Source organism: Rhea pennata, chromosome 10 (assembly GCF_028389875.1).
Source record: "Rhea pennata isolate bPtePen1 chromosome 10, bPtePen1.pri, whole genome shotgun sequence".
NCBI classification, from domain to species: Eukaryota; Metazoa; Chordata; class Aves; order Rheiformes; family Rheidae; genus Rhea; species Rhea pennata.
In genome coordinates, this window is record NC_084672.1 from 24,955,005 (window position 1) to 24,982,640 (window position 27,636).

The 27,636-nt window shown below is 59.9% G+C and overlaps 16 non-coding genes across 16 annotated transcripts; 8 read left to right on the forward strand and 8 right to left on the reverse strand.

Annotated features, from left to right (window-relative positions):
* Positions 1–4,271: 4,271 nt before the first annotated feature.
* TRNAS-AGA (transfer RNA serine (anticodon AGA)) lies at positions 4,272–4,353 on the forward strand. Its single transcript has one exon. It is a non-coding gene; the product is annotated as a tRNA-Ser (tRNA).
* Positions 4,354–4,849: 496 nt separating this feature from the next.
* TRNAC-GCA (transfer RNA cysteine (anticodon GCA)) lies at positions 4,850–4,921 on the reverse strand. Its single transcript has one exon. It is a non-coding gene; the product is annotated as a tRNA-Cys (tRNA).
* Positions 4,922–5,345: 424 nt separating this feature from the next.
* On the reverse strand, positions 5,346–5,417 carry TRNAQ-CUG (transfer RNA glutamine (anticodon CUG)). Its single transcript has one exon. It is a non-coding gene; the product is annotated as a tRNA-Gln (tRNA).
* Positions 5,418–7,483: 2,066 nt separating this feature from the next.
* TRNAI-AAU (transfer RNA isoleucine (anticodon AAU)) lies at positions 7,484–7,557 on the forward strand. Its single transcript has one exon. It is a non-coding gene; the product is annotated as a tRNA-Ile (tRNA).
* A 2,668-nt stretch (positions 7,558–10,225) lies between these two features.
* Positions 10,226–10,307, forward strand: TRNAS-AGA (transfer RNA serine (anticodon AGA)). The gene has a single exon. It is a non-coding gene; the product is annotated as a tRNA-Ser (tRNA).
* Positions 10,308–10,803: 496 nt separating this feature from the next.
* Positions 10,804–10,875, reverse strand: TRNAC-GCA (transfer RNA cysteine (anticodon GCA)). Its single transcript has one exon. It is a non-coding gene; the product is annotated as a tRNA-Cys (tRNA).
* A 422-nt stretch (positions 10,876–11,297) lies between these two features.
* TRNAQ-CUG (transfer RNA glutamine (anticodon CUG)) lies at positions 11,298–11,369 on the reverse strand. The gene has a single exon. It is a non-coding gene; the product is annotated as a tRNA-Gln (tRNA).
* Positions 11,370–13,441: 2,072 nt separating this feature from the next.
* On the forward strand, positions 13,442–13,515 carry TRNAI-AAU (transfer RNA isoleucine (anticodon AAU)). The gene has a single exon. It is a non-coding gene; the product is annotated as a tRNA-Ile (tRNA).
* Positions 13,516–16,192: 2,677 nt separating this feature from the next.
* On the forward strand, positions 16,193–16,274 carry TRNAS-AGA (transfer RNA serine (anticodon AGA)). Its single transcript has one exon. It is a non-coding gene; the product is annotated as a tRNA-Ser (tRNA).
* Positions 16,275–16,770: 496 nt separating this feature from the next.
* TRNAC-GCA (transfer RNA cysteine (anticodon GCA)) lies at positions 16,771–16,842 on the reverse strand. Its single transcript has one exon. It is a non-coding gene; the product is annotated as a tRNA-Cys (tRNA).
* Positions 16,843–17,279: 437 nt separating this feature from the next.
* On the reverse strand, positions 17,280–17,351 carry TRNAQ-CUG (transfer RNA glutamine (anticodon CUG)). The gene has a single exon. It is a non-coding gene; the product is annotated as a tRNA-Gln (tRNA).
* A 2,072-nt stretch (positions 17,352–19,423) lies between these two features.
* On the forward strand, positions 19,424–19,497 carry TRNAI-AAU (transfer RNA isoleucine (anticodon AAU)). The gene has a single exon. It is a non-coding gene; the product is annotated as a tRNA-Ile (tRNA).
* A 2,671-nt stretch (positions 19,498–22,168) lies between these two features.
* Positions 22,169–22,250, forward strand: TRNAS-AGA (transfer RNA serine (anticodon AGA)). Its single transcript has one exon. It is a non-coding gene; the product is annotated as a tRNA-Ser (tRNA).
* A 496-nt stretch (positions 22,251–22,746) lies between these two features.
* TRNAC-GCA (transfer RNA cysteine (anticodon GCA)) lies at positions 22,747–22,818 on the reverse strand. Its single transcript has one exon. It is a non-coding gene; the product is annotated as a tRNA-Cys (tRNA).
* Positions 22,819–23,256: 438 nt separating this feature from the next.
* TRNAQ-CUG (transfer RNA glutamine (anticodon CUG)) lies at positions 23,257–23,328 on the reverse strand. Its single transcript has one exon. It is a non-coding gene; the product is annotated as a tRNA-Gln (tRNA).
* A 2,072-nt stretch (positions 23,329–25,400) lies between these two features.
* Positions 25,401–25,474, forward strand: TRNAI-AAU (transfer RNA isoleucine (anticodon AAU)). The gene has a single exon. It is a non-coding gene; the product is annotated as a tRNA-Ile (tRNA).
* Positions 25,475–27,636: the final 2,162 nt, after the last annotated feature.

The window sequence follows — 27,636 nt, forward strand, 5'->3', positions numbered from 1 at the left end:
ACGGGCATTAAGCACTGATCTCCCAGCTGTGGGCTTGGCACGTAAATCCTGCACAGGCCCCAGCTCTCCCAGCATTGCTGGCCCCAAGTGCCAGATCCAGGGCACCTGGCGGGGCAGACGGGCTCTCCAAGCCGTGTTGTATCCCGCAGCTACATTCCTCTCAGGACCCCTGAGCAAACGCTGTGATAAAAGCCAGTTGCCCCCCTCCCCCTGCCCCTGACTCGATGCAACACCATTGCCCGTCCGATACACCTGAAGCAACTGCTGCTTCTCTGAGACGCTCTTGCTAGCGCCGTTCGTTCGCTGAGTGACTGTCCCCTGCCTCCTCTGAGCCACGGCTCACCAGGGCAGCTTCCGTGGAGGAGCACCCCTCTGCAGACAGGCCTTCTGCACCCACCATCCTGGGCGCACTCACAGCCCACTGGACTCTTTTTGCGATGGAAGAAGTTATGGCATGCCGGACCCAGAGCACTGCAGGAGCCAGGCGAGTCCTCCTCCTCCGGGCTGCGAGGGCTGCTGGTTTCCCCTGGACCCAAGTCCAGCCAGTGGCGAGGCGGACTACGACCTCCAGCCGCCCCCCGCACACGCGCACACGCATTCACAGGGCACCAACACAACTGGCCACACATGCAGCAACAGAGACAGGAGAGCAGTGCCTTCCCAGGCACTGCCCATATAGCCCAGTCCTGCTTCTAAGAAGCGGTGCGTGGCAAACACCCCTTCTCGGGGCTCTCTGGTGTCTGGCCCCAGACCCTTACAGTCAGTTGCAATCCTAGCCATCCTCTGGTGGCACAGTCTGGGATGAGCTCCAGGTCTTCTCCGTTCCTCCAGGACACCCTGGCACCGGCTGCCCCAAAGCTGCCTCGCCCTCAGCAAGAATCACGTGTTCTTTCCTGAACCGTGCTCCACACTCTGGTGGCTTTTACTGTTTACGCCCAGGGAGCGCTTCTCTCATCCCCTGGGATCGCCACGCTGCCTGCCCAAGAAGGGACAGGGTCGTGGCATGCGCACGGTGAAAGAGCTGCTCCGGTGGTCTCCTCCTTCTGCAAAACTTGGCGTTTGTGTGTGCAGAGCAGGGCATTTCCTCCCAGCAGCCAGAGAGCTGGAAACATACGCGAGGACACTATCCTGGATGGTCGACTTACTGCCTCAGGGAGGAACGGATCTCAGGAGCCTGCCGCTCCGGCTGTCTGCTCAGAGCAGGGCTGGCACCAACCCTAGAGCAGGCTGCCCAGTGCCTTGCCCTGACAAATTTGAATTTGATATCCAGGGATGGAGAGCCCCAAACTTGCCCGGGCACCAGCTCTCTAAGAGCTCCAGCTCTTAAATCCTCCCCGAGAAAGCTCCCCCTCTCCCCACCTCTCTCTTATTAGTTAATTCTTACGTGAGTACTGCCCCAGCCTTCCAGGGAGAAACACCCATGCTGCTGCTGCTCTCCCAGGGCAGCGGCACTGGCTGCATCATCACTGCCTTGAGAAGGGCAGCCTTTGGGGGACGCTTGAAAGCCCCGGCTGCAGCTAACTCCCTGGCTGGTTAGCTCGGTTGGTTAGAGCGTGGTACTAATAACGCCAAGGTCGCGGGTTCTATCCCCGCACGGGCCAGCTGGCTCTTTTCCAGAGCCCTGAAACAGCTCTCCCAGAGAGGCTGTGGAGAGTCTCCTGCTCTGCAGATAGTCAAAACCTGCCTGGACATGCTCCAGGTGACTTTGCATGAGCAAAGGGTGGGGGGGGGGGAGCGGGGGCAGCTGGACTGAGGTGACCTCTGGAGGTCCCTTCCAGTCTCAGCTGTTCTGGGTGATCCTACCAAAGCCTGAACTCACAGTGCCTCAGCCTCTCTCTGCTGTGGTGCTGCTGCATGAGTACTGCACCCTGAGCCAGTGCCTGCCTGCACACCCACCCCATCCCCCAGAAAAGGCTTGCAGAAAGTGCTCAGCCCCGGAACTGGACTCCTGGCAGTGATTTTCCTAGGCCTTATTGTCAGTCCTCATCCTTAGCCTTCCAGAGCAGCAGCCTTCTTCTTGCCTGGTAGCATGTCCAACAGCAGCAGGTCGAGCTCTGGGCCAGCCAGGAAACGCCTCTCCTCTGGCCTCTGGCCTGTGTGTCAGCAGTGCAGAGAGACTGCCAGTGCAGAGCCCCTCCTCAGCAAGCAGGCAGCTCAGCTCTGCTCAGCTGGGAGCCCTTAGCTGCCCTGTGCAGCTGGTGCCATATGTGCACTTCTCTTCAGCGCCCTCATGTGGGGGCCCTAGGAGAGAAAGCGTGCAGCCCCACGGACAAAGAGGCAGCGCAGAGATCCGTCCGTGGATTAGGACACAGCCTACGGAGAGACTTTACCCCAAGGAAGCTGAGGTGGGTGCCTAGGGAAGGGGGAAAGGGGCAGAACAGAGGCTGCTGCCTCTCCCACCTCGCGCTGCCTCCCCCTGCCCCGGGCGTAGGGGCAATGCACCCTCCCCCTGCACCAGTAGTTCATGGAGCTACTGGTGCGGTACATGGAGCCCCCTCTCCAGCAGTTGATGGAGCTACTGGAGAGAGTCCAGCGTAGGGCTACAAAGGTGATCAGAGGGCTGGAGCACCTGCCCTATGAGGAAAGGCTGCGAGAGCTGGGCCTCTTTAGCCTGGGGAAGAGAAGACTGGGGTGGGGGGGGCAGGATCTTATCAATGTGTACAAGTACCTGAAGGGAGGGTGTCAAGGGGATGAGGACAAAGTCTTTTCAGTTGCCCCGTGTGACAGGACAAGAGGCAGTGGGCAGAAACTGAAGCACGGGAAGTTCCGCCTGAATGTGAGGGGGAATTTCTTCACTGGGAGAGTGACGGAGCACTGGAACAGGTTGCCCAGAGAGGTTTTGGAGTCTCCTTCTCTGGAGATCTTCAAGGCCCGCCTGGATGTAACCCTGTCTACCATGATCTAAGTGACCCTGCTGAGCAGGGGTGGGGGGGTGGACTAGATGATCTCCGGAGGTCCCTTCCAACCTTACCGATTCTACGATTCTATGAGCACCCTGCTCACACCAGCCTGGGCCTGCAAGTCCATGATGTGAAAGCCAAGGGTGAGCTGCAGTGTTCTTGGCTCTCTCAGGACAAGCAGAGATCCCGGTAGAGCCAGTGCAGCCTGGAGAATGTCTGCACAGCAGTCCCTGGGTGTCTGTGTTCCTGTGGGAACCAGCAGTGGCTCTTAGAGGCCTGGGAGCAGGCAGAGGTGCTCGGGGTGGGGGTCGCTGAGGGTTGCCAGAGGTCGTGTGGAGGGAGGGGGAAGAAGAGCAGATGCAGGTGCTTGCTGGGAGGAGCAGGGCGGAGCTATGTGCCTGTGGGCATTCCTGCCACTGCGATGAGCACAGCTGCCCGCCAAGCAGCTGGTCTCCCCCTGACTCCTGGCCAGTGAAGCGCCCACCCTCAACAGCTCTTCTGCTTCAATCCCTTGCATGTGCTTTCACCATGGCAGGCATTGCTGAAGGCAGGCCTGTGTCTCCTGGCTTCTCTGGGGTGCCCCATGCTGCGTGCGCAGGCAGCAAGGCTGCAGCAAGGGCACCGGCTCCCCTCAGGGGATGAGAACTTGTTGCAGAAAGCTGAGCTGTGTTCCAGCAGGAACTTCCCCAGGAGAGGGACAGGCCTCTGCGGGTGCCGGGAAGAGCAAGGTTTTGTCTCTGTTGTCTGGGAACAAAAGCTGTCCTGAACTGCTTGGAAGGCAGCTCTGCTCACCACTGCACCACCAACGCAGGCGGACTCCGGCCTGCCTCCTGCTCCCCGCAGTTCGTGAACTGGCTCTGCCTCCTCCTTCCAGTCCCCTGCACACACGTTTCCCCCTCTCCCAAACTCTGCAGGCTCTTCCTCGGCATCTCCATACCCCCGCACCTCGGGGGCCATGGGTTCCTTGCAGTCTTTGCCCCTCCGCTCCTGCTCTTGCCTTTTCTGCTCTCTCCTTCCTCTTCTGGACCCGACACGTTCCCACTCCACCACCACTGGATGCCTCACACTGCTCCCTTCCTTTCCTCCCTTCCCACCATGCAGATGGCAGAGGGAGAGTGAAGCCATCCTCCAGCGTCAGCATATGCCAGAGGCCAGCCTGAGGACGAGGCACTAGGAGCTGCAGCCATAGCCCTGGCGGTATGCCCCTTGAGGCTTCTCAGGCCCTGGCAGCAGGTGCCTCTGGTGCCCAACTGCACCGTGTCTGAAGAGCGGAAAGGGCATCTGCCGGCGCAGCCTGGCCCTGAACCTCCCAGGGAGCCAGACATCGCAGCCCACGGCACCTGCTGACTGCAGCAGAGGCCTTTGGGGCAGGTAGTTGTGGCCGAGTGTTGAAGGCGATGGACTAGAAATCCATTGGGGTTTCCCCGCGCAGGTTCGAATCCTGCCAACTACGGGGTACCATCCCCTTTTGCGCTGCCTGGAAAGACCACGCTGCAGCCCAGCCCTGCAGCCGTGGACCCTCCAGCTGTGCACGCTACATGTGGCCAGTCTGGTCCTCTTTATGGCAAGATCTGGAAGCAGGACATGGTGTTACCAGTGACATCAGCAGAGCATCCCCTGGGGTCAGAGACCGCGACCTGTGTGCTAGGCAAGGGTGGGAGGTCTCCCCACAGGTGAATTTCTCTCAGCTGGTGCCCTCCAGCTCCCAACAGAGCAGCGGCAGCACGGCCCCTGGGAAGCAAGAAGGGCTGCTCTTGGCCTCGCTGGCAGGTGCCGCATCTTAAGGAAAGGGAAAACTTTCCCCAAGGGTGTCTTGAGGCGGGAAGAGAGCCCAGAGACAGAGAAGCTGCAAGAGGCCCATGCTGGGCTGGCCCCCGCAGCCCTCGCCCTGAGGGGTGGGGAAGCAGTCCAAGGCAAAGCAGACGCTCCAAGAAGAAAAGCAGCCGTGGAGGGGGCACCTGGAGTTGAACCAGGGACCTCTTGATCTGCAGTCAAATGCTCTCCCACTGAGCTACACCCCCTGCAGCTGTGCCCACTCCTACCGAGGCATCCCTCTGCCAGAACCAGCTGACTCCCTGCCGGATCCCTCTGCCAGAAGCAGCTCTCAGGGGACAAGAGAGGAGAGATGGTGCCAGGAGCAAGCCAGGGCCCTTAAGAGCTACAGAGGGGTCCTGCGGAAAGAGCTACAGGCCCATAAGAGCTAGATGGGCAAAAGGCAGGAGCAGAGACATTGCTGCCAGTGGCAGGCAGAGGTGGGCTCCTGTGATTGGGAAACAGTGCAAGAACAGAGCTGGAGGGCAGGGAAGGCAGGCAGGCTAGAGTGTGTAAGCACTCTACAAAACACAGGTTTTTTTTTTTTTTTTTTTTTTTTTTTATGGCAAGGGCAATGCAAGGGTGTGAAATATGCCAAGAGCTGAGGCAAGCCCCCAGTGAGGCAGAAGCATGAGGTCCCACTGAGACTTGAACTCAGATCGCTGGATTCAGAGTCCAGAGTGCTCACCATTACACCATGGGACCTCCCGGCTGCCCCCTTCTTGCTGCTCCGCCACTAGCAGGACAGAGCCACGCAGTCTTGGCTGAGCCGCGGGCTCTCTCTGTCTCCCCGGCTGTGCCCAAGTGGAGCCTTTCTCCAGGGCCATGGGGCACCGTACAGTCAGAGGGCTCTTCAGGAGAGCAGCCGAGCCCTTTGCAGAAGCCTCTCATGCTTCTCGCAAAGGAGGCAGCACCCTCATTCTGGAGGTGCTGCCTTCCTTCTCCACAGCTGTGGCTCGGGGGGCAGCGGAAGCAGACAGGAGGTCTGGTGCTGAGACAAACGCTGTGCTTGAGGTCAGACCTGCTTCCGATGCATCCCCAGGGAGCATCAGGCTTCTCTGCATCTCCACACAGAAGCCACGGAAGAGACTTTTCCTTCTACAAGTCCACCTCCTCCCCAGTGCTTAGACCACAGCTGTTTTCCCTCTCTTCGCCTTCCTCCTGACCTTACAGTGAGTGTGCCCTCTGCTCTCCCCAGAAGCACCCCAGTAGCAGTGACGACCGCGGTGTGGAGCCCCTCCTCAACGGGCATTAAGCACTGATCTCCCAGCTGTGGGCTTGGCACGTAAATCCTGCACAGGCCCCAGCTCTCCCAGCATTGCTGGCCCCAAGTGCCAGATCCAGGGCACCTGGCGGGGCAGACGGGCTCTCCAAGCCGTGTTGTATCCCGCAGCTACATTCCTCTCAGGACCCCTGAGCAAACGCTGTGATAAAAGCCAGTTGCCCCCCTCCCCCTGCCCCTGACTCGATGCAACACCATTGCCCGTCCGATACACCTGAAGCAACTGCTGCTTCTCTGAGACGCTCTTGCTAGCGCCGTTCGTTCGCTGAGTGACTGTCCCCTGCCTCCTCTGAGCCACGGCTCACCAGGGCAGCTTCCGTGGAGGAGCACCCCTCTGCAGACAGGCCTTCTGCACCCACCATCCTGGGCGCACTCACAGCCCACTGGACTCTTTTTGCGATGGAAGAAGTTATGGCATGCCGGACCCAGAGCACTGCAGGAGCCAGGCGAGTCCTCCTCCTCCGGGCTGCGAGGGCTGCTGGTTTCCCCTGGACCCAAGTCCAGCCAGTGGCGAGGCGGACTACGACCTCCAGCCGCCCCCCGCACACGCGCACACGCATTCACAGGGCACCAACACAACTGGCCACACATGCAGCAACAGAGACAGGAGAGCAGTGCCTTCCCAGGCACTGCCCATATAGCCCAGTCCTGCTTCTAAGAAGCGGTGCGTGGCAAACACCCCTTCTCGGGGCTCTCTGGTGTCTGGCCCCAGACCCTTACAGTCAGTTGCAATCCTAGCCATCCTCTGGTGGCACAGTCTGGGATGAGCTCCAGGTCTTCTCCGTTCCTCCAGGACACCCTGGCACCGGCTGCCCCAAAGCTGCCTCGCCCTCAGCAAGAATCACGTGTTCTTTCCTGAATCGTGCTCCACACTCTGGTGGCTTTTACTGTTTACGCCCAGGGAGCGCTTCTCTCATCCCCTGGGATCGCCACGCTGCCTGCCCAAGAAGGGACAGGGTCGTGGCATGCGCACGGTGAAAGAGCTGCTCCGGTGGTCTCCTCCTTCTGCAAAACTTGGCGTTTGTGTGTGCAGAGCAGGGCATTTCCTCCCAGCAGCCAGAGAGCTGGAAACATACGCGAGGACACTATCCTGGATGGTCGACTTACTGCCTCAGGGAGGAACGGATCTCAGGAGCCTGCTGCTCCGGCTGTCTGCTCAGAGCAGGGCTGGCACCAACCCTAGAGCAGGCTGCCCAGTGCCTTGCCCTGACAAATTTGAATTTGATATCCAGGGATGGAGAGCCCCAAACTTGCCCGGGCACCAGCTCTCTAAGAGCTCCAGCTCTTAAATACTCCCCGAGAAAGCTCCCCCTCTCCCCACCTCTCTCTTATTAGTTAATTCTTACGTGAGTACTGCCCCAGCCTTCCAGGGAGAAACACCCATGCTGCTGCTGCTCTCCCAGGGCAGCGGCACTGGCTGCATCATCACTGCCTTGAGAAGGGCAGCCTTTGGGGGACGCTTGAAAGCCCCGGCTGCAGCTAACTCCCTGGCTGGTTAGCTCAGTTGGTTAGAGCGTGGTGCTAATAACGCCAAGGTCGCGGGTTCAATCCCCGCACGGGCCAGCTGGCTCTTTTCCAGAGCCCTGAAACAGCTCTCCCAGAGAGGCTGTGGAGAGTCTCCTGCTCTGCAGATAGTCAAAACCTGCCTGGACATGCTCCAGGTGACTTTGCATGAGCAAAGGGTGGGGGGGGGGGAGCGGGGGCAGCTGGACTGAGGTGACCTCTGGAGGTCCCTTCCAGTCTCAGCTGTTCTGGGTGATCCTACCAAAGCCTGAACTCACAGTGCCTCAGCCTCTCTCTGCTGTGGTGCTGCTGCATGAGTACTGCACCCTGAGCCAGTGCCCGCCTGCACACCCACCCCATCCCCCAGAAAAGGCTTGCAGAAAGTGCTCAGCCCCGGAACTGGACTCCTGGCAGTGATTTTCCTAGGCCTTATTGTCAGTCCTCATCCTTAGCCTTCCAGAGCAGCAGCCTTCTTCTTGCCTGGTAGCATGTCCAACAGCAGCAGGTCGAGCTCTGGGCCAGCCAGGAAACGCCTCTCCTCTGGCCTCTGGCCTGTGTGTCAGCAGTGCAGAGAGACTGCCAGTGCAGAGCCCCTCCTCAGCAAGCAGGCAGCTCAGCTCTGCTCAGCTGGGAGCCCTTAGCTGCCCTGTGCAGCTGGTGCCATATGTGCACTTCTCTTCAGCGCCCTCATGTGGGGGCCCTAGGAGAGAAAGCGTGCAGCCCCACGGACAAAGAGGCAGCGCAGAGACCCGTCCGTGGATTAGGACACAGCCTACGGAGAGACTTTACCCCAAGGAAGCTGAGGTGGGTGCCTAGGGAAGGGGGAAAGGGGCAGAACAGAGGCTGCTGCCTCTCCCACCTCGCGCTGCCTCCCCCTGCCCCGGGCGTAGGGGCAATGCACCCTCCCCCTGCACCAGTAGTTCATGGAGCTACTGGTGCGGTACATGGACCCCCCTCTCCAGCAGTTGATGGAGCTACTGGAGAGAGTCCAGCGTAGGGCTACAAAGGTGATCAGAGGGCTGGAGCACCTGCCCTATGAGGAAAGGCTGCGAGAGCTGGGCCTCTTTAGCCTGGGGACGAGAAGACTGGGGTGGGGGGGGCAGGATCTTATCAATGTGTACAAGTACCTGAAGGGAGGGTGTCAAGGGGATGAGGACAAAGTCTTTTCAGTTGCCCCGTGTGACAGGACAAGAGGCAGTGGGCAGAAACTGAAGCACGGGAAGTTCCGCCTGAATGTGAGGGGGAATTTCTTCACTGGGAGAGTGACGGAGCACTGGAACAGGTTGCCCAGAGAGGTTTTGGAGTCTCCTTCTCTGGAGATCTTCAAGGCCCGCCTGGATGTAACCCTGTCTACCATGATCTAAGTGACCCTGCTGAACAGGGGGGGGGGTGGACTAGATGATCTCCGGAGGTCCCTTCCAACCTTACCGATTCTACGATTCTATGAGCACCCTGCTCACACCAGCCTGGGCCTGCAAGTCCATGATGTGAAAGCCAAGGGTGAGCTGCAGTGTTCTTGGCTCTCTCAGGACAAGCAGAGATCCCGGTAGAGCCAGTGCAGCCTGGAGAATGTCTGCACAGCAGTCCCTGGGTGTCTGTGTTCCTGTGGGAACCAGCAGTGGCTCTTAGAGGCCTGGGAGCAGGCAGAGGTGCTCGGGGTGGGGGTCGCTGAGGGTTGCCAGAGGTCGTGTGGAGGGAGGGGGAAGAAGAGCAGATGCAGGTGCTTGCAGGGAGGAGCAGGGCGGAGCTATGTGCCTGTGGGCATTCCTGCCACTGCGATGAGCACAGCTGCCCGCCAAGCAGCTGGTCTCCCCCTGACTCCTGGCCAGTGAAGCGCCCACCCTCAACAGCTCTTCTGCTTCAATCCCTTGCATGTGCTTTCACCATGGCAGGCATTGCTGAAGGCAGGCCTGTGTCTCCTGGCTTCTCTGGGGTGCCCCATGCTGCGTGCGCAGGCAGCAAGGCTGCAGCAAGGGCACCGGCTCCCCTCAGGGGATGAGAACTTGTTGCAGAAAGCTGAGCTGTGTTCCAGCAGGAACTTCCCCAGGAGAGGGACAGGCCTCTGCGGGTGCCGGGAAGAGCAAGGTTTTGTCTCTGTTGTCTGGGAACAAAAGCTGTCCTGAACTGCTTGGAAGGCAGCTCTGCTCACCACTGCACCACCAACGCAGGCGGACTCCGGCCTGCCTCCTGCTCCCCGCAGTTCGTGAACTGGCTCTGCCTCCTCCTTCCAGCCCCCTGCACACACGTTTCCCCCTCTCCCAAACTCTGCAGGCTCTTCCTCGGCATCTCCATACCCCCGCACCTCGGGGGCCATGGGTTCCTTGCAGTCTTTGCCCCTCCGCTCCTGCTCTTGCCTTTTCTGCTCTCTCCTTCCTCTTCTGGACCCGACACGTTCCCACTCCACCACCACTGGATGCCTCACACTGCTCCCTTCCTTTCCTCCCTTCCCACCATGCAGATGGCAGAGGGAGAGTGAAGCCATCCTCCAGCGTCAGCATATGCCAGAGGCCAGCCTGAGGACGAGGCACTAGGAGCTGCAGCCATAGCCCTGGCGGTATGCCCCTTGAGGCTTCTCAGGCCCTGGCAGCAGGTGCCTCTGGAGCCCAACTGCACCGTGTCTGAAGAGCGGAAAGGGCATCTGCCGGCGCAGCCTGGCCCTGAACCTCCCAGGGAGCCAGACATCGCAGCCCACGGCACCTGCTGACTGCAGCAGAGGCCTTTGGGGCAGGTAGTTGTGGCCGAGTGGTGAAGGCGATGGACTAGAAATCCATTGGGGTTTCCCCGCGCAGGTTCGAATCCTGCCAACTACGGGGCACCATCCCCTTTTGCGCTGCCTGGAAAGACCACGCTGCAGCCCAGCCCTGCAGCCGTGGACCCTCCAGCTGTGCACGCTACATGTGGCCAGTCTGGTCCTCTTTATGGCAAGATCTGGAAGCAGGACATGGTGTTACCAGTGACATCAGCAGAGCATCCCCTGGGGTCAGAGACCGCGACCTGTGTGCTAGGCAAGGGTGGGAGGTCTCCCCACAGGTGAATTTCTCTCAGCTGGTGCCCTCCAGCTCCCAACAGAGCAGCGGCAGCACGGCCCCTGGGAAGCAAGAAGGGCTGCTCTTGGCCTCGCTGGCAGGTGCCGCATCTTAAGGAAAGGGAAAACTTTCCCCAAGGGTGTCTTGAGGCGGGAAGAGAGCCCAGAGACAGAGAAGCTGCAAGAGGCCCATGCTGGGCTGGCCCCCGCAGCCCTCGCCCTGAGGGGTGGGGAAGCAGTCCAAGGCAAAGCAGACGCTCCAAGAAGAAAAGCAGCCGTGGAGGGGGCACCTGGAGTTGAACCAGGGACCTCTTGATCTGCAGTCAAATGCTCTCCCACTGAGCTACACCCCCTGCAGCTGTGCCCACTCCTACCGAGGCATCCCTCTGCCAGAACCAGCTGACTCCCTGCCGGATCCCTCTGCCAGAAGCAGCTCTCAGGGGACAAGAGAGGAGAGATGGTGCCAGGAGCAAGCCAGGGCCCTTAAGAGCTACAGAGGGGTCCTGCAGAAAGAGCTACAGCCCCATAAGAGCTAGATGGGCAAAAGGCAGGAGCAGAGACATTGCTGCCAGTGGCAGGCAGAGGTGGGCTCCTGTGATTGGGAAACAGTGCAAGAACAGAGCTGGAGGGCAGGGAAGGCAGGCAGGCTAGAGTGTGTAAGCACTCTACCCAACATAGGGGGTGTTTTCTTTTTTTTTTTTTTTTTGACAAGGGCAATGCAAGAGTGTAAAATATGCCAAGAGCTGAGGCAAGCCCCCAGTGAGGCAGAAGCATGAGGTCCCACTGAGACTTGAACTCAGATCGCTGGATTCAGAGTCCAGAGTGCTCACCATTACACCATGGGACCCCCTGGCTGCCCCCTTCTTGCTGCTCCGCCACTAGCAGGACAGAGCCACGCAGTCTTGGCTGAGCCGCGGGCTCTCTCTGTCTCCCCGGCTGTGCCCAAGTGGAGCCTTTCTCCAGGGCCATGGGGCACCGTACAGTCAGAGGGCTCTTCAGGAGAGCAGCCGAGCCCTTTGCAGAAGCCTCTCATGCTTCTCGCAAAGGAGGCAGCACCCTCATTCTGGAGGTGCTGCCTTCCTTCTCCACAGCTGTGGCTCGGGGGGCAGCGGAAGCAGACTGGAGGCCTGGTGCTGAGACAAACGCTGTGCTTGAGGTCAGACCTGCTTCCGATGCATCCCCAGGGAGCATCAGGCTTCTCTGCATCTCCACACAGAAGCCACGGAAGAGACTTTTCCTTCTACAAGTCCACCTCCTCCCCAGTGCTTAGACCACAGCTGTTTTCCCTCTCTTCGCCTTCCTCCTGACCTTACAGTGAGTGTGCCCTCTGCTCTCCCCAGAAGCACCCCAGTAGCAGTGACGACCGCGGTGTGGAGCCCCTCCTCAACGGGCATTAAGCACTGATCTCCCAGCTGTGGGCTTGGCACGTAAATCCTGCACAGGCCCCAGCTCTCCCAGCATTGCTGGCCCCAAGTGCCAGATCCAGGGCACCTGGCGGGGCAGACGGGCTCTCCAAGCCGTGTTGTATCCCGCAGCTACATTCCTCTCAGGACCCCTGAGCAAACGCTGTGATAAAAGCCAGTTGCCCCCCTCCCCCTGCCCCTGACTCGATGCAACACCATTGCCCGTCCGATACACCTGAAGCAACTGCTGCTTCTCTGAGACGCTCTTGCTAGCGCCGTTCGTTCGCTGAGTGACTGTCCCCTGCCTCCTCTGAGCCACGGCTCACCAGGGCAGCTTCCGTGGAGGAGCACCCCTCTGCAGACAGGCCTTCTGCACCCACCATCCTGGGCGCACTCACAGCCCACTGGACTCTTTTTGCGATGGAAGAAGTTATGGCATGCCGGACCCAGAGCACTGCAGGAGCCAGGCGAGTCCTCCTCCTCCGGGCTGCGAGGTGCCAGGCTGCTGGTTTCCCCTGGACCCAAGTCCAGCCAGTGGCGAGGCGGACTACGACCTCCAGCAGCCCCCCGCACATGCGCACACGCATTCACAGGGCACCAACACAACTGGCCACACATGCAGCAACAGAGACAGGAGAGCAGTGCCTTCCCAGGCACTGCCCATATAGCCCAGTCCTGCTTCTAAGAAGCGGTGCGTGGCAAACACCCCTTCTCGGGGCTCTCTGGTGTCTGGCCCCAGACCCTTACAGTCAGTTGCAATCCTAGCCATCCTCTGGTGGCACAGTCTGGGATGAGCTCCAGGTCTTCTCCGTTCCTCCAGGACACCCTGGCACCGGCTGCCCCAAAGCTGCCTCACCCTCAGCAAGAATCACGTGTTCTTTCCTGAACCGTGCTCCACACTCTGGTGGCTTTTACTGTTTACGCCCAGGGAGCGCTTCTCTCATCCCCTGGGATCGCCACGCTGCCTGCCCAAGAAGGGACAGGGTCGTGGCATGCGCACGGTGAAAGAGCTGCTCCGGTGGTCTCCTCCTTCCGCAAAACTTGGCGTTTGTGTGTGCAGAGCAGGGCATTTCCTCCCAGCAGCCAGGGAGCTGGAAACATACGCGAGGACACTATCCTGGATGGTCGACTTACTGCCTCAGGGAGGAACGGATCTCAGGAGCCTGCCGCTCCGGCTGTCTGCTCAGAGCAGGGCTGGCGCCAACCCTAGAGCAGGCTGCCCAGTGCCTTGCCCTGACAAATTTGAATTTGATATCCAGGGATGGAGAGCCCCAAACTTGCCCGGGCACCAGCTCTCTAAGAGCTCCAGCTCTTAAATACTCCCCGAGAAAGCTCCCCCTCTCCCCACCTCTCTCTTATTAGTTAATTCTTACGTGAGTACTGCCCCAGCCTTCCAGGGAGAAACACCCATGCTGCTGCTGCTCTCCCAGGGCAGCGGCACTGGCTGCATCATCACTGCCTTGAGAAGGGCAGCCTTTGGGGGACACTTGAAAGCCCCGGCTGCAGCTAACTCCCTGGCTGGTTAGCTCAGTTGGTTAGAGCGTGGTGCTAATAACGCCAAAGTCGCGGGTTCAATCCCCGCACGGGCCAGCTGGCTCTTTTCCAGAGCCCTGAAACAGCTCTCCCAGAGAGGCTGTGGAGAGTCTCCTGCTCTGCAGATAGTCAAAACCTGCCTGGACATGCTCCAGGTGACTTAGCATGAGCAAAGGGTGGGGGGGGGGAGCGGGGGCAGCTGGACTGAGGTGACCTCTGGAGGTCCCTTCCAGTCTCAGCTGTTCTGGGTGATCCTACCAAAGCCTGAACTCACAGTGCCTCAGCCTCTCTCTGCTGTGGTGCTGCTGCATGAGTACTGCACCCTGAGCCAGTGCCCGCCTGCACACCCACCCCATCCCCCAGAAAAGGCTTGCAGAAAGTGCTCAGCCCCGGAACTGGACTCCTGGCAGTGATTTTCCTAGGCCTTATTGTCAGTCCTCATCCTTAGCCTTCCAGAGCAGCAGCCTTCTTCTTGCCTGGTAGCATGTCCAACAGCAGCAGGTCGAGCTCTGGGCCAGCCAGGAAATGCCTCTCCTCTGGCCTCTGTCCTGTGTGTCAGCAGTGCAGAGAGACTGCCAGTGCAGAGCCCCTCCTCAGCAAGCAGGCAGCTCAGCTCTGCTCAGCTGGGAGCCCTTAGCTGCCCTGTGCAGCTGGTGCCATATGTGCACTTCTCTTCAGCGCCCTCATGTGGGGGCCCTAGGAGAGAAAGCGTGCAGCCCCACGGACAAAGAGGCAGCGCAGAGACCCGTCCGTGGATTAGGACACAGCCTACAGAGAGACTTTACCCCAAGGAAGCTGAGGTGGGTGCCTAGGGAAGGGGGAAAGGGGCAGAACAGAGGCTGCTGCCTCTCCCACCTCGCGCTGCCTCCCCCTGCCCCGGGCGTAGGGGCAATGCACCCTCCCCCTGCACCAGTAGTTCATGGAGCTACTGGTGCGGTACATGGAGCCCCCTCTCCAGCAGTTGATGGAGCTACTGGAGAGAGTCCAGCGTAGGGCTACAAAGGTGATCAGAGGGCTGGAGCACCTGCCCTATGAGGAAAGGCTGCGAGAGCTGGGCCTCTTTAGCCTGGGGAAGAGAAGACTGGGGTGGGGGGGGCAGGATCTTATCAATGTGTACAAGTACCTGAAGGGAGGGTGTCAAGGGGATGAGGACAAAGTCTTTTCAGTTGCCCCGTGTGACAGGACAAGAGGCAGTGGGCAGAAACTGAAGCACGGGAAGTTCCGCCTGAATGTGAGGGGGAATTTCTTCACTGGGAGAGTGACGGAGCACTGGAACAGGTTGCCCAGAGAGGTTTTGGAGTCTCCTTCTTTGGAGATCTTCAAGGCCCGCCTGGATGTAACCCTGTCTACCATGATCTAAGTGACCCTGCTGAGCAGGGGTGGGGGGGTGGACTAGATGATCTCCGGAGGTCCCTTCCAACCTTACCGATTCTACGATTCTATGAGCACCCTGCTCACACCAGCCCGGGCCTGCGAGTCCATGATGTGAAAGCCAAGGGTGAGCTGCAGTGTTCTTGGCTCTCTCAGGACAAGCAGAGATCCCGGTAGAGCCAGTGCAGCCTGGAGAATGTCTGCACAGCAGTCCCTGGGTGTCTGTGTTCCTGTGGGAACCAGCAGTGGCTCTTAGAGGCCTGGGAGCAGGCAGAGGTGCTTGGGGTGGGGGACGCTGAGGGTTGCCAGAGGTCGTGTGGAGGGAGGGGGAAGAAGAGCAGATGCAGGTGCTTGCTGGGAGGAGCAGGGCGGAGCTATGTGCCTGTGGGCATTCCTGCCTGCCTGCCACTGCGATGAGCACAGCTGCCCGCCAAGCAGCTGGTCTCCCCCTGACTCCTGGCCAGTGAAGCGCCCACCCTCAACAGCTCTTCTGCTTCAGTCCCTTGCATGTGCTTTCACCATGGCAGGCATTGCTGAAGGCAGGCCTGTGTCTCCTGGCTTCTCTGGGGTGCCCCATGCTGCGTGCGCAGGCAGCAAGGCTGCAGCAAGGGCACCGGCTCCCCTCAGGGGATGAGAACTTGTTGCAGAAAGCTGAGCTGTGTTCCAGCAGGAACTTCCCCAGGAGAGGGACAGGCCTCTGCGGGTGCCGGGAAGAGCAAGGTTTTGTCTCTGTTGTCTGGGAACAAAAGCTGTCCTGAACTGCTTGGAAGGCAGCTCTGCTCACCACTGCACCACCAACGCAGGCGGACTCCGGCCTGCCTCCTGCTCCCCGCAGTTCGTGAACTGGCTCTGCCTCCTCCTTCCAGCCCCCTGCACACACGTTTCCCCCTCTCCCAAACTCTGCAGGCTCTTCCTCGGCATCTCCATACCCCCGCACCTCGGGGGCCATGGGTTCCTTGCAGTCTTTGCCCCTCCGCTCCTGCTCTTGCCTTTTCTGCTCTCTCCTTCCTCTTCTGGACCCGACACGTTCCCACTCCACCACCACTGGATGCCTCACACTGCTCCCTTCCTTTCCTCCCTTCCCACCATGCAGATGGCAGAGGGAGAGTGAAGCCATCCTCCAGCGTCAGCATATGCCAGAGGCCAGCCTGAGGACGAGGCACTAGGAGCTGCAGCCATAGCCCTGGCGGTATGCCCCTTGAGGCTTCTCAGGCCCTGGCAGCAGGTGCCTCTGGAGCCCAACTGCACCGTGTCTGAAGAGCGGAAAGGGCATCTGCCGGCGCAGCCTGGCCCTGAACCTCCCAGGGAGCCAGACATCGCAGCCCACGGCACCTGCTGACTGCAGCAGAGGCCTTTGGGGCAGGTAGTTGTGGCCGAGTGGTGAAGGCGATGGACTAGAAATCCATTGGGGTTTCCCCGCGCAGGTTCGAATCCTGCCAACTACGGGGCACCATCCCCTTTTGCGCTGCCTGGAAAGACCACGCTACAGCCCAGCCCTGCAGCCGTGGACCCTCCAGCTGTGCACGCTACATGTGGCCAGTCTGGTCCTCTTTATGGCAAGATCTGGAAGCAGGACATGGTGTTACCAGTGACATCAGCAGAGCATCCCCTGGGGTCAGAGACCGCGACCTGTGTGCTAGGCAAGGGTGGGAGGTCTCCCCACAGGTGAATTTCTCTCAGCTGGTGCCCTCCAGCTCCCAACAGAGCAGCGGCAGCACGGCCCCTGGGAAGCAAGAAGGGCTGCTCTTGGCCTCGCTGGCAGGTGCCGCATCTTAAGGAAAGGGAAAACTTTCCCCAAGGGTGTCTTGAGGCGGGAAGAGAGCCCAGAGACAGAGAAGCTGCAAGAGGCCCATGCTGGGCTGGCCCCCGCAGCCCTCGCCCTGAGGGGTGGGGAAGCAGTCCAAGGCAAAGCAGACGCTCCAAGAAGAAAAGCAGCCGTGGAGGGGGCACCTGGAGTTGAACCAGGGACCTCTTGATCTGCAGTCAAATGCTCTCCCACTGAGCTACACCCCCTGCAGCTGTGCCCACTCCTACCGAGGCATCCCTCTGCCAGAACCAGCTGACTCCCTGCCGGATCCCTCTGCCAGAAGCAGCTCTCAGGGGACAAGAGAGGAGAGATGGTGCCAGGAGCAAGCCAGGGCCCTTAAGAGCTACAGAGGGGTCCTGCAGAAAGAGCTACAGCCCCATAAGAGCTAGATGGGCAAAAGGCAGGAGCAGAGACATTGCTGCCAGTGGCAGGCAGAGGTGGGCTCCTGTGATTGGGAAACAGTGCAAGAACAGAGCTGGAGGGCAGGGAAGGCAGGCAGGCTAGAGTGTGTAAGCACTCTACCCAACATAGGGGGTATTATTTTTTTCTTTTCTTTTTTTTTTTTTTTTTTTTTGACAAGGGCAATGCAAGAGTGTAAAATATGCCAAGAGCTGAGGCAAGCCCCCAGTGAGGCAGAAGCATGAGGTCCCACTGAGACTTGAACTCAGATCGCTGGATTCAGAGTCCAGAGTGCTCACCATTACACCATGGGACCTCCCGGCTGCCCCCTTCTTGCTGCTCCGCCACTAGCAGGACAGAGCCACGCAGTCTTGGCTGAGCCGCGGGCTCTCTCTGTCTCCCCGGCTGTGCCCAAGTGGAGCCTTTCTCCAGGGCCATGGGGCACCGTACAGTCAGAGGGCTCTTCAGGAGAGCAGCCGAGCCCTTTGCAGAAGCCTCTCATGCTTCTCGCAAAGGAGGCAGCACCCTCATTCTGGAGGTGCTGCCTTCCTTCTCCACAGCTGTGGCTCGGGGGGCAGCGGAAGCAGACTGGAGGCCTGGTGCTGAGACAAACGCTGTGCTTGAGGTCAGACCTGCTTCCGATGCATCCCCAGGGAGCATCAGGCTTCTCTGCATCTCCACACAGAAGCCACGGAAGAGACTTTTCCTTCTACAAGTCCACCTCCTCCCCAGTGCTTAGACCACAGCTGTTTTCCCTCTCTTCGCCTTCCTCCTGACCTTACAGTGAGTGTGCCCTCTGCTCTCCCCAGAAGCACCCCAGTAGCAGTGACGACCGCGGTGTGGAGCCCCTCCTCAACGGGCATTAAGCACTGATCTCCCAGCTGTGGGCTTGGCACGTAAATCCTGCACAGGCCCCAGCTCTCCCAGCATTGCTGGCCCCAAGTGCCAGATCCAGGGCACCTGGCGGGGCAGACGGGCTCTCCAAGCCGTGTTGTATCCCGCAGCTACATTCCTCTCAGGACCCCTGAGCAAACGCTGTGATAAAAGCCAGTTGCCCCCCTCCCCCTGCCCCTGACTCGATGCAACACCATTGCCCGTCCGATACACCTGAAGCAACTGCTGCTTCTCTGAGACGCTCTTGCTAGCGCCGTTCGTTCGCTGAGTGACTGTCCCCTGCCTCCTCTGAGCCACGGCTCACCAGGGCAGCTTCCGTGGAGGAGCACCCCTCTGCAGACAGGCCTTCTGCACCCACCATCCTGGGCGCACTCACAGCCCACTGGACTCTTTTTGCGATGGAAGAAGTTATGGCATGCCGGACCCAGAGCACTGCAGGAGCCAGGCGAGTCCTCCTCCTCCGGGCTGCGAGGTGCCAGGCTGCTGGTTTCCCCTGGACCCAAGTCCAGCCAGTGGCGAGGCGGACTACGACCTCCAGCAGCCCCCCGCACATGCGCACACGCATTCACAGGGCACCAACACAACTGGCCACACATGCAGCAACAGAGACAGGAGAGCAGTGCCTTCCCAGGCACTGCCCATATAGCCCAGTCCTGCTTCTAAGAAGCGGTGCGTGGCAAACACCCCTTCTCGGGGCTCTCTGGTGTCTGGCCCCAGACCCTTACAGTCAGTTGCAATCCTAGCCATCCTCTGGTGGCACAGTCTGGGATGAGCTCCAGGTCTTCTCCGTTCCTCCAGGACACCCTGGCACCGGCTGCCCCAAAGCTGCCTCGCCCTCAGCAAGAATCACGTGTTCTTTCCTGAACCGTGCTCCACACTCTGGTGGCTTTTACTGTTTACGCCCAGGGAGCGCTTCTCTCATCCCCTGGGATCGCCACGCTGCCTGCCCAAGAAGGGACAGGGTCGTGGCATGCGCACGGTGAAAGAGCTGCTCCGGTGGTCTCCTCCTTCTGCAAAACTTGGCGTTTGTGTGTGCAGAGCAGGGCATTTCCTCCCAGCAGCCAGGGAGCTGGAAACATACGCGAGGACACTATCCTGGATGGTCGACTTACTGCCTCAGGGAGGAACGGATCTCAGGAGCCTGCCGCTCCGGCTGTCTGCTCAGAGCAGGGCTGGCGCCAACCCTAGAGCAGGCTGCCCAGTGCCTTGCCCTGACAAATTTGAATTTGATATCCAGGGATGGAGAGCCCCAAACTTGCCCGGGCACCAGCTCTCTAAGAGCTCCAGCTCTTAAATACTCCCCGAGAAAGCTCCCCCTCTCCCCACCTCTCTCTTATTAGTTAATTCTTACGTGAGTACTGCCCCAGCCTTCCAGGGAGAAACACCCATGCTGCTGCTGCTCTCCCAGGGCAGCGGCACTGGCTGCATCATCACTGCCTTGAGAAGGGCAGCCTTTGGGGGACACTTGAAAGCCCCGGCTGCAGCTAACTCCCTGGCTGGTTAGCTCAGTTGGTTAGAGCGTGGTGCTAATAACGCCAAAGTCGCGGGTTCAATCCCCGCACGGGCCAGCTGGCTCTTTTCCAGAGCCCTGAAACAGCTCTCCCAGAGAGGCTGTGGAGAGTCTCCTGCTCTGCAGATAGTCAAAACCTGCCTGGACATGCTCCAGGTGACTTTGCATGAGCAAAGGGTGGGGGGGGGGGGGGGGAGCGGGGGCAGCTGGACTGAGGTGACCTCTGGAGGTCCCTTCCAGTCTCAGCTGTTCTGGGTGATCCTACCAAAGCCTGAACTCACAGTGCCTCAGCCTCTCTCTGCTGTGGTGCTGCTGCATGAGTACTGCACCCTGAGCCAGTGCCTGCCTGCACACCCACCCCATCCCCCAGAAAAGGCTTGCAGAAAGTGCTCAGCCCCGGAACTGGACTCCTGGCAGTGATTTTCCTAGGCCTTATTGTCAGTCCTCATCCTTAGCCTTCCAGAGCAGCAGCCTTCTTCTTGCCTGGTAGCATGTCCAACAGCAGCAGGTCGAGCTCTGGGCCAGCCAGGAAACGCCTCTCCTCTGGCCTCTGGCCTGTGTGTCAGCAGTGCAGAGAGACTGCCAGTGCAGAGCCCCTCCTCAGCAAGCAGGCAGCTCAGCTCTGCTCAGCTGGGAGCCCTTAGCTGCCCTGTGCAGCTGGTGCCATATGTGCACTTCTCTTCAGCGCCCTCATGTGGGGGCCCTAGGAGAGAAAGCGTGCAGCCCCACGGACAAAGAGGCAGCGCAGAGACCCGTCCGTGGATTAGGACACAGCCTACAGAGAGACTTTACCCCAAGGAAGCTGAGGTGGGTGCCTAGGGAAGGGGGAAAGGGGCAGAACAGAGGCTGCTGCCTCTCCCACCTCGCGCTGCCTCCCCCTGCCCCGGGCGTAGGGGCAATGCACCCTCCCCCTGCACCAGTAGTTCATGGAGCTACTGGTGCGGTACATGGAGCCCCCTCTCCAGCAGTTGATGGAGCTACTGGAGAGAGTCCAGCGTAGGGCTACAAAGGTGATCAGAGGGCTGGAGCACCTGCCCTATGAGGAAAGGCTGCGAGAGCTGGGCCTCTTTAGCCTGGGGAAGAGAAGACTGGGGTGGGGGGGGCAGGATCTTATCAATGTGTACAAGTACCTGAAGGGAGGGTGTCAAGGGGATGAGGACAAAGTCTTTTCAGTTGCCCCGTGTGACAGGACAAGAGGCAGTGGGCAGAAACTGAAGCACGGGAAGTTCCGCCTGAATGTGAGGGGGAATTTCTTCACTGGGAGAGTGACGGAGCACTGGAACAGGTTGCCCAGAGAGGTTTTGGAGTCTCCTTCTCTGGAGATCTTCAAGGCCCGCCTGGATGTAACCCTGTCTACCATGATCTAAGTGACCCTGCTGAGCAGGGGGGGGGTGGACTAGATGATCTCCGGAGGTCCCTTCCAACCTTACCGATTCTACGATTCTATGAGCACCCCGCTCACACCAGCCCGGGCCTGCGAGTCCATGATGTGAAAGCCAAGGGTGAGCTGCAGTGTTCTTGGCTCTCTCAGGACAAGCAGAGATCCCGGTAGAGCCAGTGCAGCCTGGAGAATGTCTGCACAGCAATCCCTGGGTGTCTGTGTTCCTGTGGGAACCAGCAGTGGCTCTTAGAGGCCTGGGAGCAGGCAGAGGTGCTCGGGGTGGGGGACGCTGAGGGTTGCCAGAGGTCGTGTGGAGGGAGGGGGAAGAAGAGCAGATGCAGGTGCTTGCTGGGAGGAGCAGGGCGGAGCTATGTGCCTGTGGGCATTCCTGCCACTGCGATGAGCACAGCTGCCCGCCAAGCAGCTGGTCTCCCCCTGACTCCTGGCCAGTGAAGCGCCCACCCTCAACAGCTCTTCTGCTTCAGTCCCTTGCATGTGCTTTCACCATGGCAGGCATTGCTGAAGGCAGGCCTGTGTCTCCTGGCTTCTCTGGGGTGCCCCATGCTGCGTGCGCAGGCAGCAAGGCTGCAGCAAGGGCACCGGCTCCCCTCAGGGGATGAGAACTTGTTGCAGAAAGCTGAGCTGTGTTCCAGCAGGAACTTCCCCAGGAGAGGGACAGGCCTCTGCGGGTGCCGGGAAGAGCAAGGTTTTGTCTCTGTTGTCTGGGAACAAAAGCTGTCCTGAACTGCTTGGAAGGCAGCTCTGCTCACCACTGCACCACCAACGCAGGCGGACTCCGGCCTGCCTCCTGCTCCCGCAGTTCGTGAACTGGCTCTGCCTCCTCCTTCCAGCCCCCTGCACACATGTTTCCCCCTCTCCCAAACTCTGCAGGCTCTTCCTCGGCATCTCCATACCCCCGCACCTCGGGGGCCATGGGTTCCTTGCAGTCTTTGCCCCTCCGCTCCTGCTCTTGCCTTTTCTGCTCTCTCCTTCCTCTTCTGGACCCGACACGTTCCCACTCCACCACCACTGGATGCCTCACACTGCTCCCTTCCTTTCCTCCCTTCCCACCATGCAGATGGCAGAGGGAGAGTGAAGCCATCCTCCAGCGTCAGCATATGCCAGAGGCCAGCCTGAGGACGAGGCACTAGGAGCTGCAGCCATAGCCCTGGCGGTATGCCCCTTGAGGCTTCTCAGGCCCTGGCAGCAGGTGCCTCTGGTGCCCAACTGCACCGTGTCTGAAGAGCGGAAAGGGCATCTGCCGGCGCAGCCTGGCCCTGAACCTCCCAGGGAGCCAGACATCGCAGCCCACGGCACCTGCTGACTGCAGCAGAGGCCTTTGGGGCAGGTAGTTGTGGCCGAGTGGTGAAGGCGATGGACTAGAAATCCATTGGGGTTTCCCCGCGCAGGTTCGAATCCTGCCAACTACGGGGCACCATCCCCTTTTGCACTGCCTGGAAAGACCACGCTGCAGCCCAGCCCTGCAGCCGTGGACCCTCCAGCTGTGCACGCTACATGTGGCCAGTCTGGTCCTCTTTATGGCAAGATCTGGAAGCAGGACATGGTGTTACCAGTGACATCAGCAGAGCATCCCCTGGGGTCAGAGACCGCGACCTGTGTGCTAGGCAAGGGTGGGAGGTCTCCCCACAGGTGAATTTCTCTCAGCTGGTGCCCTCCAGCTCCCAACAGAGCAGCGGCAGCACGGCCCCTGGGAAGCAAGAAGGGCTGCTCTTGGCCTCGCTGGCAGGTGCCGCATCTTAAGGAAAGGGAAAACTTTCCCCAAGGGTGTCTTGAGGCGGGAAGAGAGCCCAGAGACAGAGAAGCTGCAAGAGGCCCATGCTGGGCTGGCCCCCGCAGCCCTCGCCCTGAGGGGTGGGGAAGCAGTCCAAGGCAAAGCAGACGCTCCAAGAAGAAAAGCAGCCGTGGAGGGGGCACCTGGAGTTGAACCAGGGACCTCTTGATCTGCAGTCAAATGCTCTCCCACTGAGCTACACCCCCTGCAGCTGTGCCCACTCCTACCGAGGCATCCCTCTGCCAGAACCAGCTGACTCCCTGCCGGATCCCTCTGCCAGAAGCAGCTCTCAGGGGACAAGAGAGGAGAGATGGTGCCAGGAGCAAGCCAGGGCCCTTAAGAGCTACAGAGGGGTCCTGCAGAAAGAGCTACAGCCCCATAAGAGCTAGATGGGCAAAAGGCAGGAGCAGAGACATTGCTGCCAGTGGCAGGCAGAGGTGGGCTCCTGTGATTGGGAAACAGTGCAAGAACAGAGCTGGAGGGCAGGGAAGGCAGGCAGGCTAGAGTGTGTAAGCACTCTACCCAACATAGGGGGTATTATTTTTTTCTTTTCTTTTTTTTTTTTTTTTTTTTTTGACAAGGGCAATGCAAGAGTGTAAAATATGCCAAGAGCTGAGGCAAGCCCCCAGTGAGGCAGAAGCATGAGGTCCCACTGAGACTTGAACTCAGATCGCTGGATTCAGAGTCCAGAGTGCTCACCATTACACCATGGGACCTCCCGGCTGCCCCCTTCTTGCTGCTCCGCCACTAGCAGGACAGAGCCACGCAGTCTTGGCTGAGCCGCGGGCTCTCTCTGTCTCCCCGGCTGTGCCCAAGTGGAGCCTTTCTCCAGGGCCATGGGGCACCGTACAGTCAGAGGGCTCTTCAGGAGAGCAGCCGAGCCCTTTGCAGAAGCCTCTCATGCTTCTCGCAAAGGAGGCAGCACCCTCATTCTGGAGGTGCTGCCTTCCTTCTCCACAGCTGTGGCTCGGGGGGCAGCGGAAGCAGACTGGAGGCCTGGTGCTGAGACAAACGCTGTGCTTGAGGTCAGACCTGCTTCCGATGCATCCCCAGGGAGCATCAGGCTTCTCTGCATCTCCACACAGAAGCCACGGAAGAGACTTTTCCTTCTACAAGTCCACCTCCTCCCCAGTGCTTAGACCACAGCTGTTTTCCCTCTCTTCGCCTTCCTCCTGACCTTACAGTGAGTGTGCCCTCTGCTCTCTCCAGAAGCACCCCAGTAGCAGTGACGACCGCGGTGTGGAGCCCCTCCTCAACGGGCATTAAGCACTGATCTCCCAGCTGTGGGCTTGGCACGTAAATCCTGCACAGGCCCCAGCTCTCCCAGCATTGCTGGCCCCAAGTGCCAGATCCAGGGCACCTGGCGGGGCAGACGGGCTCTCCAAGCCGTGTTGTATCCCGCAGCTACATTCCTCTCAGGACCCCTGAGCAAACGCTGTGATAAAAGCCAGTTGCCCCCCTCCCCCTGCCCCTGACTCGATGCAACACCATTGCCCGTCCAATACACCTGAAGCAACTGCTGCTTCTCTGAGACGCTCTTGCTAGCGCCGTTCGTTCGCTGAGTGACTGTCCCCTGCCTCCTCTGAGCCACGGCTCACCAGGGCAGCTTCCGTGGAGGAGCACCCCTCTGCAGACAGGCCTTCTGCACCCACCATCCTGGGCGCACTCACAGCCCACTGGACTCTTTTTGCGATGGAAGAAGTTATGGCATGCCGGACCCAGAGCACTGCAGGAGCCAGGCGAGTCCTCCTCCTCCGGGCTGCGAGGTGCCAGGCTGCTGGTTTCCCCTGGACCCAAGTCCAGCCAGTGGCGAGGCGGACTACGACCTCCAGCAGCCCCCCGCACATGCGCACACGCATTCACAGGGCACCAACACAACTGGCCACACATGCAGCAACAGAGACAGGAGAGCAGTGCCTTCCCAGGCACTGCCCATATAGCCCAGTCCTGCTTCTAAGAAGCGGTGCGTGGCAAACACCCCTTCTCGGGGCTCTCTGGTGTCTGGCCCCAGACCCTTACAGTCAGTTGCAATCCTAGCCATCCTCTGGTGGCACAGTCTGGGATGAGCTCCAGGTCTTCTCCGTTCCTCCAGGACACCCTGGCACCGGCTGCCCCAAAGCTGCCTCGCCCTCAGCAAGAATCACGTGTTCTTTCCTGAACCGTGCTCCACACTCTGGTGGCTTTTACTGTTTACGCCCAGGGAGCGCTTCTCTCATCCCCTGGGATCGCCACGCTGCCTGCCCAAGAAGGGACAGGGTCGTGGCATGCGCACGGTGAAAGAGCTGCTCCGGTGGTCTCCTCCTTCTGCAAAACTTGGCGTTTGTGTGTGCAGAGCAGGGCATTTCCTCCCAGCAGCCAGGGAGCTGGAAACATACGCGAGGACACTATCCTGGATGGTCGACTTACTGCCTCAGGGAGGAACGGATCTCAGGAGCCTGCCGCTCCGGCTGTCTGCTCAGAGCAGGGCTGGCGCCAACCCTAGAGCAGGCTGCCCAGTGCCTTGCCCTGACAAATTTGAATTTGATATCCAGGGATGGAGAGCCCCAAACTTGCCCGGGCACCAGCTCTCTAAGAGCTCCAGCTCTTAAATACTCCCCGAGAAAGCTCCCCCTCTCCCCACCTCTCTCTTATTAGTTAATTCTTACGTGAGTACTGCCCCAGCCTTCCAGGGAGAAACACCCATGCTGCTGCTGCTCTCCCAGGGCAGCGGCACTGGCTGCATCATCACTGCCTTGAGAAGGGCAGCCTTTGGGGGACACTTGAAAGCCCCGGCTGCAGCTAACTCCCTGGCTGGTTAGCTCAGTTGGTTAGAGCGTGGTGCTAATAACGCCAAGGTCGCAGGTTCAATCCCCGCACGGGCCAGCTGGCTCTTTTCCAGAGCCCTGAAACAGCTCTCCCAGAGAGGCTGTGGAGAGTCTCCTGCTCTGCAGATAGTCAAAACCTGCCTGGACATGCTCCAGGTGACTTAGCATGAGCAAAGGGTGGGGGGGGGGGAGCGGGGGCAGCTGGACTGAGGTGACCTCTGGAGGTCCCTTCCAGTCTCAGCTGTTCTGGGTGATCCTACCAAAGCCTGAACTCACAGTGCCTCAGCCTCTCTCTGCTGTGGTGCTGCTGCATGAGTACTGCACCCTGAGCCAGTGCCCGCCTGCACACCCACCCCATCCCCCAGAAAAGGCTTGCAGAAAGTGCTCAGCCCCGGAACTGGACTCCTGGCAGTGATTTTCCTAGGCCTTATTGTCAGTCCTCATCCTTAGCCTTCCAGAGCAGCAGCCTTCTTCTTGCCTGGTAGCATGTCCAACAGCAGCAGGTCGAGCTCTGGGCCAGCCAGGAAACGCCTCTCCTCTGGCCTCTGGCCTGTGTGTCAGCAGTGCAGAGACTGCCAGTGCAGAGCCCCTCCTCAGCAAGCAGGCAGCTCAGCTCTGCTCAGCTGGGAGCCCTTAGCTGCCCTGTGCAGCTGGTGCCATATGTGCACTTCTCTTCAGCGCCCTCATGTGGGGGCCCTAGGAGAGAAAGCGTGCAGCCCCACGGACAAAGAGGCAGCGCAGAGACCCGTCCGTGGATTAGGACACAGCCTACAGAGAGACTTTACCCCAAGGAAGCTGAGGTGGGTGCCTAGGGAAGGGGGAAAGGGGCAGAACAGAGGCTGCTGCCTCTCCCACCTCGCGCTGCCTCCCCCTGCCCCGGGCGTAGGGGCAATGCACCCTCCCCCTGCACCAGTAGTTCATGGAGCTACTGGTGCGGTACATGGAGCCCCCTCTCCAGCAGTTGATGGAGCTACTGGAGAGAGTCCAGCGTAGGGCTACAAAGGTGATCAGAGGGCTGGAGCACCTGCCCTATGAGGAAAGGCTGCGAGAGCTGGGCCTCTTTAGCCTGGGGAAGAGAAGACTGGGGTGGGGGGGGCAGGATCTTATCAATGTGTACAAGTACCTGAAGGGAGGGTGTCAAGGGGATGAGGACAAAGTCTTTTCAGTTGCCCCGTGTGACAGGACAAGAGGCAGTGGGCAGAAACTGAAGCACGGGAAGTTCCGCCTGAATGTGAGGGGGAATTTCTTCACTGGGAGAGTGACGGAGCACTGGAACAGGTTGCCCAGAGAGGTTTTGGAGTCTCCTTCTCTGGAGATCTTCAAGGCCCGCCTGGATGTAACCCTGTCTACCATGATCTAAGTGACCCTGCTGAGCAGGGGGGGGGTGGACTAGATGATCTCCGGAGGTCCCTTCCAACCTTACCGATTCTACGATTCTATGAGCACCCCGCTCACACCAGCCCGGGCCTGCGAGTCCATGATGTGAAAGCCAAGGGTGAGCTGCAGTGTTCTTGGCTCTCTCAGGACAAGCAGAGATCCCGGTAGAGCCAGTGCAGCCTGGAGAATGTCTGCACAGCAATCCCTGGGTGTCTGTGTTCCTGTGGGAACCAGCAGTGGCTCTTAGAGGCCTGGGAGCAGGCAGAGGTGCTCGGGGTGGGGGACGCTGAGGGTTGCCAGAGGTCGTGTGGAGGGAGGGGGAAGAAGAGCAGATGCAGGTGCTTGCTGGGAGGAGCAGGGCGGAGCTATGTGCCTGTGGGCATTCCTGCCACTGCGATGAGCACAGCTGCCCGCCAAGCAGCTGGTCTCCCCCTGACTCCTGGCCAGTGAAGCGCCCACCCTCAACAGCTCTTCTGCTTCAGTCCCTTGCATGTGCTTTCACCATGGCAGGCATTGCTGAAGGCAGGCCTGTGTCTCCTGGCTTCTCTGGGGTGCCCCATGCTGCGTGCGCAGGCAGCAAGGCTGCAGCAAGGGCACCGGCTCCCCTCAGGGGATGAGAACTTGTTGCAGAAAGCTGAGCTGTGTTCCAGCAGGAACTTCCCCAGGAGAGGGACAGGCCTCTGCGGGTGCCGGGAAGAGCAAGGTTTTGTCTCTGTTGTCTGGGAACAAAAGCTGTCCTGAACTGCTTGGAAGGCAGCTCTGCTCACCACTGCACCACCAACGCAGGCGGACTCCGGCCTGCCTCCTGCTCCCCGCAGTTCGTGAACTGGCTCTGCCTCCTCC